At 44.9% G+C, this 21005-nt stretch overlaps 1 protein-coding gene across 1 annotated transcript in view; it reads left to right on the top strand.

Annotated features, from left to right (window-relative positions):
• The window catches only part of LOC127647271 (heparan sulfate glucosamine 3-O-sulfotransferase 4-like), a 208963-nt gene that overhangs the window by 165390 nt on the left and 22568 nt on the right, over positions 1-21005 (top strand). The window lies entirely within an intron of this gene.

Raw genomic sequence — 21005 nt, forward strand, 5'->3', positions numbered from 1 at the left:
GACTTAATCGTCAGGTTCCTAAAAGGTGCCGGAGGATGACTCCCTCCCGGCCTAAACTGTTTCCCTCCTGGGATCTCTCGGTCAGTCCTTATGGGACTCCGGAGACCCCCTTCGAGCTGCTTGACTCAGTTGGACTCAGGGCCTCTCTCTCAAGACCGCCCTGCTGATCGCGCTCGCTTCCATCAAGAGGGTCGGGGACCTGCATGCGTTCTCTGTTAGCGACGCTTGCCTGGAGTTCGGTCCGGCTGACACTTTCGTAATCCTAAAACCCCGACCGGGCTACGTGCCCAAGGTTCCTACCACACCCTTCAGGGATCAGGTGGTGAACCTGCAAGCGCTGCCTCGGGAGGAGGCAGACCCAGCCCTTTCACTGCTGTGTCCAGTACTTGCCTTATGTATTTACGTGGACCGCACACAGAGCACCAGACGCTCTGAGCAGCTCTTCATCTGCTTTGGGGGACAGCAGAAAGGGAATGCTGTCTCCAAGCAGAGACTCGCCCACTGGGATGTCGACGCCATTTCCCTGGCTTATCACACCCAGGCCGTGCCCCCCTTGCTGGGTCGAGCCCACTCCACCAGGAGTGTTAGCGTCCTCGTGGGCACTGGCTAGGGGCATTGCCCTAGCAGACATTTGTAGAGCAGCGGGCTGGGCAACACCTAACACTTTTGCGAGATTCTACAATCTCCGAGTTGAGTCAGTATAGTCCGTGTTCTCTCAGGTACCGAGCCCGTGAGAACTTCGGTGGCGCGTCCACGATCTGACCGGGTGAATTGCTTGCACCCAGTGCCCTTCCCCTAACCAGGGAAACAGTGCGCCTTCTTTCCCAGGAGATCCCAGGTTTGGGACACTGGTTGACTCCTCCCTAGCCCTCGTGGGTCGCAGTTCTCTTGGAGGAACTCGCCGACCCAAACCACTGCGGGTACCACTAGCTACCCTGTACTGGTATAGGTGCACCACAGGTAAGGCCTCCTGTTCGGACTCCCCCTGTGTGTAAAAGCATGGTTCTGTCCCCTCACGAGAGTTGACTCCGTGTTTTCCTTAGGCAGTTACAGCTGCCTCGGGTGCCGTGCTGTATGCTTCCCCCCCTCTGCGAGGCTGGATCTACCACCGCACTACTGTTATGCATAAGACCTAAGTATAGGCCATGCGATGTATTTGCCACTCAAAATTTGCCTCCCCTCCCGGGTAGGTGTGGCCTCCGCAGGGTCTTCTCCGCCCTAATAAGGGCTAAGACCCCCTTCCCTCAATGCGTGTAAGGGCCCCGGCCGTAGTTGCTCTATGTGAGAAACATAGAGAGATAAGAGGCCCAGCCAGGCTGGCCCATTCCCATGTTGGCGGCCGTCACCTTGTTCCCCCTCCAGGGTAGCGATAAGGAATCCTGATGGCTTAAATGGGGCATTGGGGAAGAGTGCGTGCAGCCTGATACAGTTGGTCGTTCTGCACGTAGGAATACCTGCTCGCTCCTGTATCAGCGGATAGCGTTACACGGCTCAGCGCATGGCTCTTTTAAGTGGACCCCTAGTGTCGCTTCTCTGACACAGCGTGGAGAGAGCGACAGAAGAGAACGTCTAGGTTACGTATGTAACCTCCGTTCTCCGATGGAGGGAACGAGACGTTGTGTCTCCCCTGCCACGTCGTTGTGGCCGGACCATTTCTGGCTCCTCAGAAAAATCCTGAATGAACTCCCGTATTTGCGCCGCTTAAATACCCGTATGTCCGGGGGCGGGACATGCAAATACTGGTTGCCAACTCTCATTGGCCTTTTTTCATAGTTCAGAGGTGAATATCGGCGCTCAAGAGATACCCCTAGTGTCTCTTCTCTGACATAACGTCTCGTTCCCTCCATCGGGGAACGGAGGTTACATACGTAACCTAGACGTTAAACCCCCTTCCCTCTTCCACACCCATCATTAAAAATCTTTGCTTTGAAATAACATCTGTTTCATGATTCCTAGTGATACACGAGATACAAAAAAGCTGCATTGTAGTGTCAAATCATCAGATTACAGGGTTTATTCAATGTTGATTAAATAACAGACAGCAAATACAGCCAACTGATGACCTGTGGAACCGTCAACAATTAAATCTGTACAACTCCAATCTCAACTCACTTAGATCATTAGCACTCACAAATAATTGAGACCGTGAACATTTCCATCCAAGATAGCAGACAGAGTTAAGGAAAATTTAGATTTTAAAGATATTTTATTAAATACTGAAAAGTATTGATAGAATATAGATCCCAACCATTGCAGAGACTCAGAGACTTTATGAAAGGGTGTTATGTGTGAAAGACACCCATGGCCAACTAAGCAGACAAGGCTTTGGGATATAAAGTGATATTGTTTGGAAAGGTAACTTGATTTCCTCTTTGCAACTGTTTGATATAGGCTTTAGTCAATTTATGGAGCTCTCAACTAGCCCATGCTTACTCACTTGCACCTGCAAACTAAAAAGACAAACTCTGAGACAGGTTCTATGTAAATCAAAAAAATTATACAAAAATAAATAAATAAAAAGCTTTTTACACAATATTTGTGTGTGCAATATATTTTTGTTGCTAATAAGAGTCATTAGCTCAAATTTTTTAATTATAACATATACAATTTTAGCAGAAATGTGCAGAAATCTTTTGCACATTATGTTTTTCAAATTGTTTTTTTAAATATGGTTATTTTATATATTATAGTGTATCAGTAGAAAATATCAATTTTAGATTTCAACATTACAAATACAGTAGAATTGAATAGAATAAGAACAAGGAGCCCTACAACAGATGGTATGACCTCCACAGACCCTGGATCTCAACATCATTGAGTCAGTCTGGGATTACATAAAGAAACAGAAGCAATTGAGACAGCCAAAATATGTGAAGAACTACGTTTTTCTAGACGCTTGGAACATCCTATCTTTCAACAACCAAGAAAAACCATGTCCATGTGTACCGAGGAAAATTGGTGCTATTTTGAAGGCATAGGTTGTCACACCAGATGTCTGAATATCTGCAATGTACTTTAAATATATTGATGTTATACTTACAATCAACAACTTAAAATTCATAGTTTTATATTTTTCCATTGTTTATTTTTTCTTGTATGTATGTATCTTTGTCTGATTTTGCCTTAAATCAAAATTTGCAGTGTGTTGATTCACTAGTTGGTTTGGTTCATGGTTTAGAAATGTAAGTACTTTATGAAATTCTTGTGGATAAATAATTATTGTGTGCTTGCGAGTCTTGAAACTTGTTTCCTCTTGATGTTGTTCTATTACAGTCTGTTATGGGAGAATCCCAACTATTCCATAGTTGATACTTCATGACAGATTAGGTAGGAAAATGGTATGTTTTATAATAGATGCTGTGAAGTGAACACAATAAGTAGCCAAAACATCCTCCTCAAACATACTGTATGTTAAATTTATTACCTGCGGTTGGTTAGACTAGATTTTAGATCTATTTGCATATTTGATATTTTGTGAAAATAGCATCTGCCACACAGTGCAGCATTTTCACCCCAATAGTCTGGTGAAACCACAGGAATATATGATAAACTAGCCAATAGGTATCGCTCCAGTGGGGTGTAAAGATGGCATGAATTTGTAATATTGTCCTAGCGCCCCCGGTTTGATTCCGATTTTTGTGCCATTCTTTTTTCCATCTGATTTTCTATTTCCACTCAAAATGAATATAAATGTTGATTTCATCACAGTGATTTGGTCACGGTGAATTTCAAGGAGTGCAGAGAATGGTTTGAACCAGAGGTGTGGTCTGTTGATTGCACTCATTCCCGCAGCTCAGCATTGCTTGTGTGTGAATTGTATCAATGTAATTCTAAAGTAATATTGTAGTAATCATGTTTTTTTTTTTTTGGCAGAAACCATAGTTTTAATACAATGAACCTTGGTGATCCTACAGTATTATGGTTGCAATATAGTAACCATGGATAATTTATGGTTACTTTTAATTGACAACAAAATATAATGGTTAAACTTCATGGAGGGAACGAGAAATTGTGTCGATTGAAGTGACACTAGGGGTCTTTCTTGAAGGCCTCGGTTACCTCTGAACTTGAGAAAAGGCCAGTGAGAAATTGGCAGACAGAATGGGTATAAAAGGAGGGAATCGTGCGTCTGTCCATTCAGGTTTTACACTGAGGAGCCAAGAATGAGGTTCGGCCGTTACAGTGGCTCGGTACAGTGTCGAGGCCGGGGAGACTCAATGTCTCGTTCCCTCCATCAGGGAAAGCGGGTTACAATAGTAACCTAGACATTCCCCTTCTGTTGCTCACTCGACGTTGTGTCGATTGAAGCGACACTAGGGGTCCCTATTCAATCATGCCATGCACTGAACCATGTAAATGAACTGCTGATGCAGGTGCGGGCAGGCAGCTGTGTGCCAAAGCAGCAGACTGCGTCAGACTGTGAGTACACTTCCCCAACACCCCATAAAAATGTCATAACGTTTTTAGGTTCCTGGCATCCCAAAGGGGAGCAACGTGCCAAGCATGGGAGCAGGCTGCGCCTTTTCTCTCGCTATGTTTCTCGCATAGAGTTAAAGCGGCTGGGGCCATTTAACACTATAACACACATTGGGGATGGCGTTCTTTTCCAACTCCTATTCTTTCAGCTGGAAAAGATCCCATGGAGACCACATCCTGCCCAGGCTGGGGGGAGGTTGAATGTGGCAAATACGTCACATGTGGAAGTGGCACGGTGGTAGATCCTACCTAGTGAGAGAGGAGTTACTACAAACACAGTGACAGGGGGGCAGAGGGGACTGCTCAAGGGAGACACGGGTCCGCCAAGAGAGGGACTGTACCGCAGAAAATACACATAGGGGAATTAATCCGTGATACATAGTAGTTAGTACAGCACCCGTGCAAGTAGGCTCGCTGGGGGAAATTCGTATTGCGTAAATGCTAGCGTATCTGTCCCGAGGGGAGCCTCCAATAGGGAGTACTAGAGCGGACAGTGGGAGGTATCTTGGGAAGTGAACAGGTCTACCTGTGCCTCCCAATTCAGCTGGACCACCTGGGGGGGCTCCACTCTCCGCAGAGCATGCTGCGTCCACTGCTGTGCTGAGGCTGGCCGGGATATGGCAGGCGAGTTGCCAATTTATGTACACTATCATGGTAGTGCTGTCTGAACGGATCAAGACCTGCTTGCCCCGAAGTAGCGAGAGAAAAACCTGACTACAGCCAGGAGCCGGTGGCTGCATGCCCATTGCAGAACCCTGTTTGGAGGCATCTGTGGTGACCACAATGCATCGGGACACCTGCTGTATGGGGACTCCTGTCCGCAGAAAACAAAGATATATCCAGGGGTTGAAAGACTGGCGATGGGGGGGTGATGAACACACGGTATGTGCCACGGCGCCATGTCCATCTCGGGACTCGAGTCTGAAGCCAGTGCTGAAGCAGTCTCATATGCATCAACTCCAGCGGTGCGACCGCCACGGAGGATGCCATATGCCCCTGGATCCTCTGGAATTGTTTTAGAGAAACTGCTGTGCCTAATTTGAACAGGGTGATGCATTTCAGCACTGACTACACACACTCGTTGGTGAGGTGCGCTGTCATTGAGACTGAGTCTAACTTCATGCCGAGAAAAGAGACGCTCTGAACTAAGCTAGCTTGCTCTTTTCCCAGTTGACCTGAAGCCCTAGATGGCTGACGTGCCAGAGCACCTGGTCCCTGTGGGCGCACAGTAACTCTCGAGAGTAGGCTAGGATGAGCCAGTCGTCGAGGTAGATGCCCACTTCCCTTAGTGGGGCAAGGGCTCCTCTGCGACCTTTGTAAAGATGCAAGGAGACAAGAGACTTTGTACTGATACAACTGGCCATCGAACTCGAACCGTAGGAAGGGTCGATGTCGAGGCAAGATAGAGACGTGGAAGTACGTGTCCTTCAGGTGTATTGCTGCGAACCAATACTGATTCCAGACGCATGTTAGAATGTGTGTCTGTGTGAGCATCTTGAACGGGAGTTTTTGCAAGGCTTGGTTGAGAACTCGCAGGTCCAGGATTGGTCGGAAGCCACCGCCTTTTTTGGGTACGATGAAGTAAGGGCTGTAGTAACCCTTCTTCATCTCGGCTGGATGACCAAGGGAAATAGCTCTTTTATTGAGAATGAGGGCAAAATAAACAAAAGTAAATGAAGACACTCCTCCCGCTCCTCCATCGGGGGATGGAGTGGTCTGCTTACCAGCTCCGGAGTGAACATCTCGTTCAAAGTCAAGTCAATTCATGTCAAGTAAAGTCAAAATGTATTTCTATAGCACATTTAAAAGTAACAGAGTTGCACCAAAGTCCTGTACACTGTGTCCATCTGTCTCAGGAACGCTTGAAAGCCTTCCGGGTTCTTCCTACGAAGAACTTCCTGCGGGGCGCTCGATGCTGGGGCTGAGAGCTGGTCCCAGGTTGAGGCGGAGCTGCCTGATGGTTAGAGGCCACAGGGGGATGCCCTCAGTGAGCAGACGGAGCACGGCTTGTGCTGAAATGGCAGCTAGGCATGATGTGGGAGATGGCCTCCATCTGTTTCTTCACCACTGAAAACTTGACAGTGTCGCCGAATAGGCTGAGCTGGGAGATGGGGGCGTTGAGAAAGCGGGCTTTGTCGACCTCCCGCATCTTGACCTGGTTCAGCCACAGCTGATGTTCCTGGAACACGAGGGTGGCCATCGCCTGCACGATTGCCCACGCTGTGACTTTCGTGGCCCGGAAGGCGAGGTCGGTCACAGAGCACAGTTCCTGCCGCATGTCAGGGTCAGGACTACCCAAGTGCAGATTTTTAAGTGCCTTGGCCTGGTGGCGCTGTAGGCTTGGTCGGTCAGTGATAACGTCATCCTACAGGCCTTGGAGGGGAGATCCCGCCAGGTGGCAGAGTTTTCCGGGCACAAGTGGATCGCAACCACTTTAACCACATGGGGGACCTCCGAATACCATTAGACAGCCCCGCCATCGAGGGTAGTGAGAGCGGACGAGCGAGGAGGTCGGTTATGGGCAGTCGGCCATCTGGGCGTCAGCCTCAGACAAGGCGGGCCGACCCGAAGGTGGGGCAGACATCAGAAACCGAGATACTCTCCGATGCAGCGGCAAATTCATCATCCAGCTCGGCGGTATGAGGGACTAGTCAGACTGGCCGTGAGGCAAACTGCTCTCACCTCGAGCCTGGACGGAAGTCAACAAGTTTGCCGAGGGCAGGTGGTTCGTGGGGATTTACCCGGCGAAACCGAGCCCACTGCCATCCCCAAATCGCCTCCATCGTCAGCCGCGTCATCCTCAATCCCAACACGGGGGGGGACTGAGGATTGGCATTCCTTTTCAGAAAGAAAAGCCGCGACCACAACGTTGCCATGGTTAAGTTCTCGCAGTGAGAACAAGAACCATCCACAAACGTCGCCTCAATGTGATCGTGAGACACATGAGACAGCGTCTATGACGGTCAGGAGCGGGAGATATTTACCGCATCCAGTAACTACAAAGAGGCGGAAGGTTTCTGTGAGTTGGCTGCTGTGTGTGCTCTTTTAGAAAAATTATACTCTATTGTGAGAAAATATGTTCTTTCAGAAGTGCTGCACCGGTGTGCAAAGAAGGAGAAAGCTGCTGATATGCGCCGTAGATCCAACAGCATACGCTCTGCAGAGGTGAGTGGAACCGAAGAGATCTCAGCTCGCTGATTGCACAACTGCTCGGCTCCGAAGAAAAAATCTGAATGTCTGAATACAGACGCATGATTCCCTCCTTTTATACCCGTATGTCCGGGAGAGGGACATGCAAATTCTGTCTGCCAATTTCTCATTAGACTTTTCTCAATTTCAGAGGTAACCGAGGCCTTCAAGAAAGAACCCTAGTGCCGCTTCAATATATACAACATGGACGTTAGCGACAGAAGGGGAACTATGTTTGCTGTAGTAAAAACAAGGTTATTTTTCTAAGGTAAAGTAAGGGTTAGGTTTAGGGGTAGAGGTTAATGTAGTGTGTCTATGTGACTCTTAATAAACACAATAAAAACACTTCAGTGATGCTATATACTGTACGTTAGTTTTTAAATATGGGTGCAAATAGCAATTAGGGTGCAATAAGTATATACTATTATTTGCACCAGGGTTGTGATGCAAATAATATCTGCCACTATTTGCACTGGGGTGTAAATAGCATATATACAGTTATTTGCACCAGGGTGAAAATAGCATCTTTCATAAAAAAATTAAAAAACGAATAAAAAATATTATTAATTTTGATATACTGGTTTTAGAGCTGGCATTGTGGTGTCTCTTACAGAGTATTTATATCTTGGTGGTAATGAGAGTGTGTAATAAAGAGTGTAATAAAGAGTACGTAGTTTCTATAGCCCATATATATATATATATATATATATATATATATATATATATATATATGCATATATATATGGGCTATAGAAACTACGTACTCTTTATTACACACACATATATATATGCATCCCATGGACCACCACCTAGAGCTGCATGAAACAAGTGCTAACCGACCAGCATGGAAATGCTTGTAGGTCTTAGCTGCATTTCAGCAGAGTTTGAAGGTGGCTGACTATGTAAACAGTAGAATGCGAGGCAGCCAAATAGATTCTGCAACAAAGTTATTTTCAAACTCAAAATGTGGAAAAGTGGTTAGTGGTTAGCTAATCTGATTTTGTGTTAAAAACTAAAACAGCTTAAGGTCTTTTAAACATAATGTGTTTTAAAGTAATAAAGGTCTTCATCAGTCAGGAGTTCATTATTAGGTTGGATATCACATGTCTAGACTTCGAGTTCACCTTGGAGCTCTCTGGGCATGTGAGAGTTAGCTGGGATTGTGGTGTCTCTTACAGTATATTTTTACGAGTGTGTAATAAAGAACACACAGTTGCTATAGCCCATGTAATGTCTGCTGCTTAACTTAGTCATAAAATTTACCCTCAAATAAAGAAGTTTCAGGATCTGAGTCCATATATGCATTCTTAAGCAGTACTGTGGGTTTATCCACTGGTGTCCTGTAACTTTCTTTATAGCAGTGATTATAGCTGGCTGCAGAGAGACTCTCTTCTGGGCTGATGACACAGTGTATTTGCACATCTCATGTAGGGTATAAGAAGTACTTTGACCCTACCTTAATCTCATAATTTCAAAGTGCCTTAAAAACAAAATATCGCTAAACAGCATCCACACAATAGGAACTCTTCATCTGTAAATATATTCATAGAAGCTGAAATAATTTTTACATAGTAAAATGATAAAAACAAAAGGCCTACCTTGATACTGAAAAATCCAAATGTAATTTGTTAATTGTATTTGTTTTTTAGTAAGGATTATAACAACTTTGCAACTCTACCACAACAATCATGCAAGGCTTTTGAGTTTTGAAATTGTATGCACTGATTCCTACATTCAGGTTAATTTCATGGTGCCACTTTAAAAAGGTCATTAGCAAACCAAGCAAACTTGATACTGCTAAAGTTGCTTAAAGTGGGCCATGATGATGTTATTTGAGGGTCAAATATAAAAACAAGGTTGAATGAACTGCAACGGCACACTGGCAACAACTATGCCATGATTTGCTAACTGCATTGAATGATTCAGCAAGAATCTGTTCCAAGAACAACAAAGTCAAAGCCATAGTTTTTCTACCACAGAAGTGACATTATTCCTCATCCACGCTTTTAGCAATTATTTGTTAACTTTTTTCCGCCGTCTTATTTCAAATATTTAGGAGCAATCAGACACATGGGGACTTTAATAAATGAAACTGAAGATAGCAAAATACAGATAACTATTGTAACATTTACATGAGTAAATTCCATAGTAACGTTAGTTGGTAATTGTTCTGTATACTTGCAGTGTGAATATTGCTTCCTAATGGTGAGACTGATTCTATTTAATGTTTTTAAGCAAAATCATTTACAGATCATTGAAAATAGTATTTAACTAAGTGAACAGATTCAAGATCAGTAGGCCACAACTAACAAGCTTTTAACTAGTAATACAGCTTCCAAAGATATTTAATATGGTTTAAAGTCTAAACAGTGTTGGAGGTTTTGTGGAATATTTCTGCACACAGGGCAGTGGAGCTCTATTTCTTTCTCTCTCTATCTCTCTCTCTCTCTGCCCCTGTTTACATGTGTGAGGTGATAATGGCAAAGTTGCTTGAAAGTATAATTTTTCATCCCCCTCTGCCTGGTGCCTAAATTAAGCTTTTTCAAGGTTGGATGTGCAGCTGGGGATCGAAAGACAGGATCTTCCATCAGCGCCTAGAGATCTGCGCCTCAAGGATCATATTTCCAGTTATATTCTGCTACTGGAGCCCTGCTTCATTCGAACCCTTTGACTCTAAGCTATGGTTTAACCATACTAGCTAACCCATATCACCAAAGGTGGCCACATCCTCTAATCAATAACTTCACAGTTATTTTAAAGGGTTGTTAAGAATTTAAAATGAATCATGTGACTGATTTTCATAAGTTGTATTTAAAGACCCCACAAAATCATTTGATATATTTCCTAGTAAAAAAGGAAGTTTGGACAGGACATTTTAAACAGCTTGCCCCTTACTTTTAAACTGTCAGAGGGTGAGGGGAGACAATGGACACAAATGCAGAGGTGACAGATCAAAAGGATTTATTAAACACAAAAGTTGCCATGAATGAGGTCAGGTGCACGCGGGGCTGGCTGCAGAGAGCAGAGTCCAACCGAGCCACTCAATGGGCTAAGGGAAGAGTGTGTTCGTAAGATGGGTGTCTGCGTTGTGGAAGTCAGGAGCAATCCGAAGAGAGTCTGTTGTAGGCAACCAACAGAGACACGAGCAAGCTCCAACAACACAAGAGAGCACAGTTAACATTCAACAACAAATAATAAACTGGCAAAGAAAGAGGGGAAACACAAGGAATAAGTATGCAATCAGAGGGAAGCAGGTAGAATGGGTGAGTAAACCATTGTCAAGAGCAGTGTCTCCCCGAGAACGATTAACGTTCCCATGAAATACTGATCACGTGTTTATGAGACATAGTTTTGAGCTGTGGTCAGATAAATAAATGTTTTACCTATGCTGTCTTCACGTGCTATCAGAATTATTGTAAATACAAGTTTCCCACTTGAAGGTTACACATGAATGTCCCCTCAAGACACAATTACAAGTTACTTGGAAACAACTTGGATAATTCTGATACCTGAGTTTCCGAGATAGGAGGAGTCTTAAACTTTCAACATATTGGAGGAGATGCAGTTTCTATAGTGAATGACAGGTTTTGCTCATGTTTCTAAATACAGCTAATTGTTAGTGCTTGCTATTTTGGTCACATTCATTTCAGTAACCATACTGAGCATGTTGTAAATTTTTACACCGTAAAAACAGCTTGAATTTGAATAACACTCCATTATTGTCAGCAAGCTAACTGAGTAATATGTATAATGTGTCATTAGAAAAGTTCCTAAAAATTTATTTTTTAAATGAACCATGAATCGTCCATGTTTCCTGTTCATTCCGACAACAAAGCACTTGAACACAATGTAATTACCACTTAAGAAAAGGGTTAAAGGATCATTCTGATAGCATATGAAGGCAGGAGTAGCACTGTCTTAACCCCTGAGTTCATGGCCATTTTGTATAATTGCAACAATATTTATGCATTTATTTGTGAAAAAGGAATGCAATTGGATGCGATTCACTTTGAGATTTGGTAGATGTGATCCTGAATGAGCAGATATTTCAAGGGGAGAGTGATCTTTGAGATAATCGCATGAACAGAAACCCTAGAGACAAGGATTTAATATTCAGGTTTTAAGTAATCCATAAATGTTGACACATCCTGTTTAATATCTTTCTTTTGGCTATGCAGATTACACAAGTTAATCTGTATATCTGTAAAACATTATCCTGCATTTGCAATGTGCGATCCTCACGTAATGTCAAGCTACCTCTGATGAGAAGATTAGAGATATGTACAGTACACTGCTTGAAAGTGCTTAAACAAGCTGTTCATTGGCCCAAGGCCTTCTTAGAGCTGCACTAAGATCCATTCTCGGATTACACAAATATCTCGACCCATCTCTTGAATTGCAAACCAGTGAACTGCTCAATGACTTGCAACAGTCATTTCACAGTTGGCATGTCCTATGTTACTCCCTCTGAAGATAAAGAATGATTTTTCCCATTTATTGAGTCGACACAGCATGCTGCTAGGAGATATTATACAAGAATCTGACAAGAGAGTATACTGAAGAGAAACTGGGTGCAACAACAGTGCAACATTCCACATAAGATATTCCCCAAATAAATATGAAAACAGAGATCCCCCCACTAAAACAGTATGAGTGTGGTTCAATGAGCATACAGTATGGACTTTATTATGAAATAGATAGTTCTGGTCCTGGATGTTGATTGGTAAATACAGTGTTCCCAATGGGTTCTCACTCCAAAGGCATCAAATACTGCTGTTTTTATAAGAGCCCTGTATAGTATATTATTACAAACAATTGCTATGCAAAATGACTTGAATCCAGGAACAACACTGGAAATTCTTCAATGTCATAATTTAAAGACTCTGCTCTGCTAACACCAAACAAACGAGTCAGAGGCCTGAAAAGAGTCCATTAAAAGCTGCTCTGTTGAGTGTCAACCATCTCAAGAACTAAGAGTTCTGTGGATGCACCGAGACCTCTCCTTATACATGTGGTAAATCAGAAATACCCCAACACTTAATGGTCAGACATTTCCTGTGTTGCATGCTAAAACTCTGTACAAGACAAGAGATAGATTGACATCTGTTTTACAGATTAGTATCCCTTTGAACTATTTTTAGCAGGAAATCTCATCTTAATCTAGGAACTTTGACACAATCGCAAAACTAACTTTTCTTGTGTTTTAAAAATGCAGATACATATATTATGAAAAAAGCAAAAGACTCCATTGTATTGTTCTACACTGCACAATGCACACGTCTATTTTTTTATAGTAAAATTGTGTCGACTACAAATTATTGTAGTCTGATGTAACCTATAAAATATGTGTACTGACTTGTAATCATGTATAACTGACAAATTGATGATTATAATCTTTAATCTTGTCTTATTCATGTCATATTACTAGAATGGTAACCATTCATGATAAAGCACATCATGTTTACTATCATTGAGATTCTTTCGGCATTTCAGAAATGTTTATGTTAATTGTTCAATTGTATCCAAAATGTCATGATTAAACATTACCCTATTTTAAGCGGGAAATGGGAATCTTCACAGTCAAAGACTCATTACTAACCTTCAGAAGGAGGGACAGGGAGATGATCACACGGTATCTAAAAAGACACTTCTGATTGGCTCAAGACACCTTTGGGGTGCGGCCAACCTCAACAGTAGAAAGCCTCCACGCCTAGGACGAACACTCTCTTCTTCTTCAGCTTTCCTCTGTGCTTCTTTGTCTCTTCTGCTTCTGCCTCTGCCCTCTTAGCTCTGGGCTCTTAGCCCTTCATCGGCTGGCAGGAAAGGAAAGCTCGGAACACAAAGTTCAGAGGAACTGCTTTTCCCTCTCTGCTCTATGGCTCACACACATGACAGGAGTTGTGAGTCTTTCTAGCGGAAGGCCCCACTTCAAAGTGCCGCCTGGTCATTTCATTACCCATCCATCGATGCAACAGACAAAGAACTATCCGACATGCACGATCTTAACAAAACATTGACTGAAAATAGCCAGCACATTCTACTGACCCAGCCAAAGGAACAAAGCAACACAAGGAAATGCAAGTGCATCTACAAATTTCGCTGAATGTACTGGTGTGTCTTTTATTTAATTTGAGTAAACTCAATCTTAAATCACGGCATTCTAAATTAAGTGTTGGTGGTTCATGGCATGGCCTATAGACTCCATAAAGTTCAATGTTCACTGTTGAAGATAATTCACTAATCTGTTTCATGTTTGTCTATGTATGTTAGTTAGTCTGTTAATTTTAAATTAGAAATAAAGTCTTGTTTGTATTCAAAGATAATGTTATTTTTGGTATATTTTGATAATCTCATCACTTGATTTTTAAAATATCTGTGCTCTGAGCTCAAACTATATTTCAAAATATTTGTGATATTATTTTCAATAGCCATGAGAATAGTACTCTATATAGATGTGTCATATCAACTCAGCGTGGCCGAGTGATCAGATGTATACCGTAATTCCTTCAATAAGTGAATTAATTATAATTTCCTTATTTTGCTAATTCCTTACATATAAATTGTGAGCGGATACAACAAACCTGTGGAGAATTTTATTCAGATTTCTAATCTGATCATTTGTCATTTATCCATCTTATAATGGTGGTCCAACGTGTCCAAGATTTTTAAACTAATTTTATTATACAATTTCCTACATATTATTGTTGGAGATATCCAAGTCACTAATTTACATTTATACTATGTACATACAGTGTACATTTATACTACTAAAATTACAAAAGGTAATAATTTAATAATTAAAATTGGGAAAAAAAAAACATTTCAGTAGACCACTGTTATGAATAATGGGCGTGGGGGGGCATCTTTCATATTGTTGTGAAGTGGTAATTATGCCTATATACTGTATTTAAAAGCATAATAAAACATATTGTGGTTAAACACACAAGGTAATATCTGAAGATTGACAGGGACCCTTCCCTTTGAGACTGCTATGTGCTTACCTGCAGTGAAACTTGCCTGTCCCTGTGAAGTAAACAATATGTTATGAAGGTAAGTGAGGACCCAAAAGCGGTGTATGAAAAAACAGAGTCTTTAATGAAGCTTAGTAGATAATGTCAACACAATGTCTTTTCCTTGAGAGGAATACAAACAAAAACAGCCCGCAGAGAGGGCGATAACAAACAGCATAAGCAAGTGCTTCCTACGAGCTGGAGTAAGTCCACGGGTAGTAGACAGGGCAAGTGGAGAAGCGACAACAGGCTGCGGGTCTCTCCCAAGGCAGAGGGTAGCTGTAGAATACCACTCTCTCGTGGCGCCAGGTAACTGGGCACAGAGATAGGAGATGGTCTTTAGCGGTGAACAGTTTAGTGACGGCGGATGCCAACAGGACAGGACTCTAGACAGAGATAAACAGGGCTGTAGTAGCTTCTAGAGATAGTATCACTGAGTGAGAATCCGACAGAGAATGTAGTGAGAGCGAGGAGAGAAATAGAGAGCTAATCAGAGGAAAGAGGGACCAGGTGGGCAGAGGATTAACGAGGAACTCAGGGAAGATGAGAAACAGCTGGAAGGGGAGGAAAGGAGAGGGAATAATAACATAAAACGACCAACAGAGGGCAACAGAGTAGAGGGAAAGAACAGAAGTGAGACATAACATGACAAGACAGGACAACCCCTCCCTCAACGAGCGCCTCCTGGTGCTTCCGAGGAGGAGACCTGGCGGCGACGGAGGAAATCATCGATAAGCGAACGGTCCAACACGTCCCGAGAGGGATCCCAACTTCTCTCCTCGGATCCGTAACCCTCCCAATCGACCAGAAATTGATGACCACGACCCCGAGCGTGCATGTCAAGAATCTTGCGGACCCTATAGATAGGAGCACCTTCAACACGAACGGGAAGAGAGGGGGGACGAGTGGGAGCGCGAAGAGCGGGCTTTACACAGGAGACGTGAAAAACTGGGTGGACGCAGCGCAGATAGCGGGGGAGAATTCGCACCGCGACGGGGCTAATAACCTGCGAGATGCGGAATGGACCGATGAAGCGCGGAGTCAACTTACGCGAGACAGATTTAAGGGGAAGGTTGAGGGTGGAAAGCCATACCCTCTGGCCGCTACAATATCTGGGGCTCTTAGTTCTACGCTTGTTGGCCGCCCTTACAGTCTGTTCCCTATAACGGCAGAGAGCCGATCTAACACCCCTCCAGGTGCGCTCGCAACGTTGAACAAAAGCTTGAGCGGAAGGGACGCTGGAGTCGGCGATTTGCGACGAGAACAGCGGAGGTTGGTACCCGAGGCTGCTCTGAAAAGGAGACAGGCCGGTAGCAGACGACGGAAGCGAGTTATGGGCGTATTCTTCCCAGGGAAGGTGTTCGGACCAGGACGCAGGGTTACGGAAAGATAGGCTGCGCAAGATGCGGCCGACAGTCTGACTGGCCCGTTCGGCTTGACCGTTAGATTGAGGGTGGAAGCCAGACGAGAGACTGACGGAAGACCCAATTAGGCGACAAAACTCCTTCCAAAAATGGGACGCTGGCGAATGGAAGCGAGCGTGCCCCGAACGCCGGGGTGACCAGCCAATTTGCCCGAGTGAGCCCACTGAAGAACGGCCAGGCGGGTGGGGGCGGGAACGAAGAGGAGGTGTCTAGGACAGGCGCGTGGCGAGGGAGTGAGAGCGAGCGCTCGTTTAACCTGCCTCTCTATTCCCCAGACAGTTGACCCAATGATACGGGCCATAGGGAGAATCCCCACGGGGTCCGTGGAGACTTCGGGGGAATAGAGACGTGACAAGGCATCGGGCTTAGTGTTCTTGGAACCAGGGCGGTAGGAAATAACGAAATCGAACCGGGCGAAAAACAGAGCCCAACGAGCCTGGCGCGCGTCGAATCGTTTGGCGGAGCGAATGTATTCCAGGTTCCGATGGTCAGTCCAGACGACAAAAGGAACGGTCGCCCCCTCCAACCACTGTCACCACTCGCCTAGAGCTAGGCGGATGGCGAGCAGTTCGCGGTTACCCACATCGTAGTTACGTTCAGGCGGCGACAGGCGATGAGAAAAGTACGCGCATGGATGGACCTTGTTGTCCGAGAGGGAACGTTGGGAAAGGATGGCTCCCACGCCCACCTCTGACGCGTCAACCTCAACCAGGAACTGTTTAGACAAATCAGGCATAACAAGGATGGGCGCGGACGTAAAGCGGGTCTTGAGGAGATCAAAAGCCCCCTGGGCGGAACCGGACCATCTAAAGCACGATTTGACAGACGTAAGGGCAGTCAGGGGGGCGGCCACCTGACTGAAATTACGGATGAAACGTCGATAAAAATTTGCGAAACCGAGAAAGCGCTGCAGCTCGACGTGCGACTTAGGAACGGGCCAGTCTAAAACGGCTTGGACATTAGCAGAATCCATCTTAATACCCTCTGCAGAAATGACAGAGCCAAGAAAACTAACGGAGGTGGCATGAAAGGTGCATTTCTCAGCTTTAACGTAAAGACGGTTCTCTAAAAGGCGCTGGAGGACGCGACGCACATGCTGGACATGAACTTGGAGAGACGGAGAGAAAATCAGGATGTCGTCGAGATAAACGAAAACAAAGATGTTTAGCATGTCTCTCAGGACGTCATTAATTAGTGCCTGAAAAACGGCAGGGGCGTTAACCAGGCCGAACGGAAGGACCCGATATTCAAAATGCCCTAATGGAGTGTTAAACGCAGTCTTCCACTCGTCCCCCTCCCTAATGCGAACGAGATGGTAAGCGTTACGCAGATCCAATTTGGTGAAAAACTTGGCTCCGTGCAAGATCTCGAAAGCTGATGACATAAGAGGGAGCGGGTAACGATTCTTAACTGTTATGTCATTCAAGCCTCGATAATCAATGCAGGGGCACAAGGAACCGTCCTTCTTCTGCACAAAAAAAAACCCTGCCCCGGCGGGAGAAGAGGAGGGGACAATAGTACCAGCCTCGAGAGCTACGGATAAATAATCCTCGAGAGCCCGACGTTCGGGAATCGACAGCGAGTAAAGTCTACCCCGGGGGGGGGGGTACCCGGACGAAGTACCCGGACGAAGTTCGATACTACAATCATAAGAACGATGGGGGGGAGGGAAGTGGCCCGGGAACGACAGAACACCGTCCGCAGATCGTGATACTCCTCCGGTACCCCCGACAAATCACCAGGCTCCTCCTGATAAACAGAGACAGAGGATACAGGGGGAACAGCAGACATTAAACATTTAACATGACAAGAGACATTCCACGAAAGGACAGTATCTTTAGCCCAATTAATAGAGGGATTATGTTGAACTAACCAGGGGGCTAAAACAATGGGGGCGAAAGGGGACTGAAAAATAAAAAAAGAAATGGTCTCGCTGTGATTACCGGAGACAGTGAGAGTCAAAGTTAACGTCTCACGCTGAATCTTGGGAAGGGAACTGCCGTCCAGGGCAAATGGGGCTGTGGGCTGACATAAGTCCATGAGAGGGATACCATGTTCTCGAGCCCAGGTGTAGTCCATGAAGCAGCCCTCCGCGCCAGAGTCCACCAACGCCCTGCAGGTGGCAGCAGAGCCAGTCCAGCGGAGATGGACAGGAAGAGTGGTGCAAGACCTCGAAGGAGAGACCAGAGTAGTAGCGCTCACCAGTAGCTCTCCTCTTACTGGCGAGCACTGGCTTTTACCGGGCAGGAGGTCACGAAGTGTGCAGCAGAACCGCAGTAAAGGCAGAGACGGTGGGTGATTCTTCGCTCCTTCTCCTTAGCAGAGATGCGAATGCTCCCCAGTTGCATGGGCTCGGGAACCGAGGCAGTGGAGGAGGGTGGTAGCGCAGCGGAGAGGGGTGCAAAGGAAAATGTGGACTCCTGGTCGCGAGCTCGGTGACGGCGATCGAAACGCCTCTCTAGGCGAATAGCGAGCTTGATCAGGGCATCCAGACGGGAGGGTACCTCTCGGGAAAGAATCTCCTCCCTCACCTCCGTGCAGAGACCATCCAAAAAACGAGCGAGCAACGCTGGCTCGTTCCAGTCACAGGAGGCTGCGAGAGTACGGAACTCAATGGAGAAGTCAGTAACAGAGCGCTTACCCTGACGCAGGGACGAAAGGACCCAGGATGCCTCCTCCCCAAAAACAGAGCGGTCAAATAACCGAATCATCTCCTCCTTGAAATCCTGATAACAGTTAGTACATTCAGCCTCCGCCTCCCAGATGGTTGTTCCCCACTCTCGAGCCCGTCCAGAAAGGCGTAGGCGATACGGGCTCTGCTCTGGGAGTAAGTAGTGGGCTGGAGAGAAAAAAACCACGTCACACTGGGTGAGAAAAGCACGGCATTCAGAGGGCTCACCAGTATAGCACGGCGGGTTATTAATCCTGGGCTCTGGAGGCTCGGGGCCCCTGGAGGAGACCGGTGGCTCTGAACGAAGGAGAAGAACCTGCCTCGAGAGTTCGGTGACTTGGGAAACCAAGCCCTCAATGGCGTGTCGTGCAGCAGACAGCTCTGCCTCGTGTCTGCCCAACATCGCTCCCTGGAGCTCGACGGCTGAGTGGAGTGTGGCCGGGGTCGCTGGGTCCATCTTGGTCGGATTCTTCTGTTATGAAGGTAAGTGAGGACCCAAAAGTGGTGTATGAAAAAACAGAGTCTTTAATGAAGCTTAGTAGATAATGTCAACACAAAGTCTTCTCCTTGACAGGAATACAAACAAAAACAGCCCGCAGAGAGGGCGATAACAAACAGCATAAGCAAGTGCTTCCTACGAGCTGGAGTAAGTCCACGGGTAGTAGACAGGGCAAGTGGAGAAGCGACAACAGGCTGCGGGTCTCTCCCAAGGCAGAGGGTAGCTGTAGAATACCACTCTCTCGTGGCGTCAGGTAACTGGGCACAGAGATAGGAGATGGTCTTTAGTGGTGAACAGTTTAGTGACGGCGGATGCCAACAGGACAGGACTCTGGACAGAGATAAACAGTGCTGTAGTAGCTTCTAGAGATAGTATCACTGAGTGAGAATCCGACAGAGAATGTAGTGAGAGCGAGGAGAGAAATAGAGAGCTAATCAGAGGAAAGAGGGACCAGGTGGGCAGAGGATTAACGAGGAACTCAGGGAAGATGAGAAACAGCTGGAAGGGGAGGAAAGGAGAGGGAATAATAACATAAAACGACCAACAGAGGGCGACAGAGTAGAGGGAAAGAACAAAGTGAGACATAACATGACAAGACAGGACAAGACATGACACAAGACTATAAGGTGTCCTATTTGACATTTTTGTGCTCAGAAGGGTGCTCATGAGCACCTCCTTCCATCTATAATATTATAACTGGAGAACATACTTTCTTAGTCATAGTTTTAGATTGCAAGGTTGCTTATATGTATTTAAACAACAGTGTTCTGTCTACAGGTAATAAATATGTCTGAAGAAGTGTGGCTGTTTGTATAAATATTATTATAATTTTTTTAAGACTTTTACATTTCATGCACCCTCATGGATTTGCTGACTAGCTTCCCATGGCTCTGCACTCACATACCACATGAAAATCTTGACCTGGAGGAGGAACGTAAGGACTTAGGATGTCATTTTGAACAGGGCATCCATTTTCAAGTAGATGCTTTCTAATAAATAAATTGCTTAATAAAATAACATTATAATAAAAATGTGTTCTTACTGTTTTTAATTTGTAGTAGGAATTTTACTCAAGCGAAAAGGTAATCAAGGCAAGGCTAGATATTCATTGCTAAAGGCAGGGACCTAGCTAACAGGCTGGAAATTATTCTAGCGGTCCACCAGTGCAGGGAGACAATTCCAAGTAGTAGTAATGCAGGGGCTCCAGATAAATATACTGTACAGTCAAGGGGCCCAGAATAGCTTACTACAGCATAGCCCTGGCTAAGGGACTGCAGGCACTAAGCACTTTTGTGAATATAGGTTGTATGTTGTGCCTAACATTGTCCTATAGCCATGATCATACAATATTCACAACATAGCACTGTCTCTTGTACCTAATTGAAGATCTAAGGTAAAATAAAATGAGAGGCCATTCTATATAAGGAATATATTCAAAGCTAATTGACATTGTTAGGCACAGAAAACCTACATTCACAATATAACTTTTCAGCTGTGACATCAATTTGTAGGTAAACCCGGAAGTCTAAATGGGTTCCCTCTGTATTTTCCTATGGGGTTTTATAATGTTTTTTTTTTTTTAAACTTTTGAATGAAATTAAATTTGTGGTAAACATTACTTCACAATATGTGGACGTTTTGTTCTACAACCAGGGATGGGAGGGTGACTTTTGAAATTTATTCTGTTAGATTACTCAAGGTCAGTGACATATTCAAAATACTTTGGATTACTTCAT

The sequence above is a fragment of the Xyrauchen texanus genome, chromosome 8 (genome assembly GCF_025860055.1).
Source record: "Xyrauchen texanus isolate HMW12.3.18 chromosome 8, RBS_HiC_50CHRs, whole genome shotgun sequence".
Lineage (NCBI taxonomy): Eukaryota > Metazoa > Chordata > Actinopteri > Cypriniformes > Catostomidae > Xyrauchen > Xyrauchen texanus.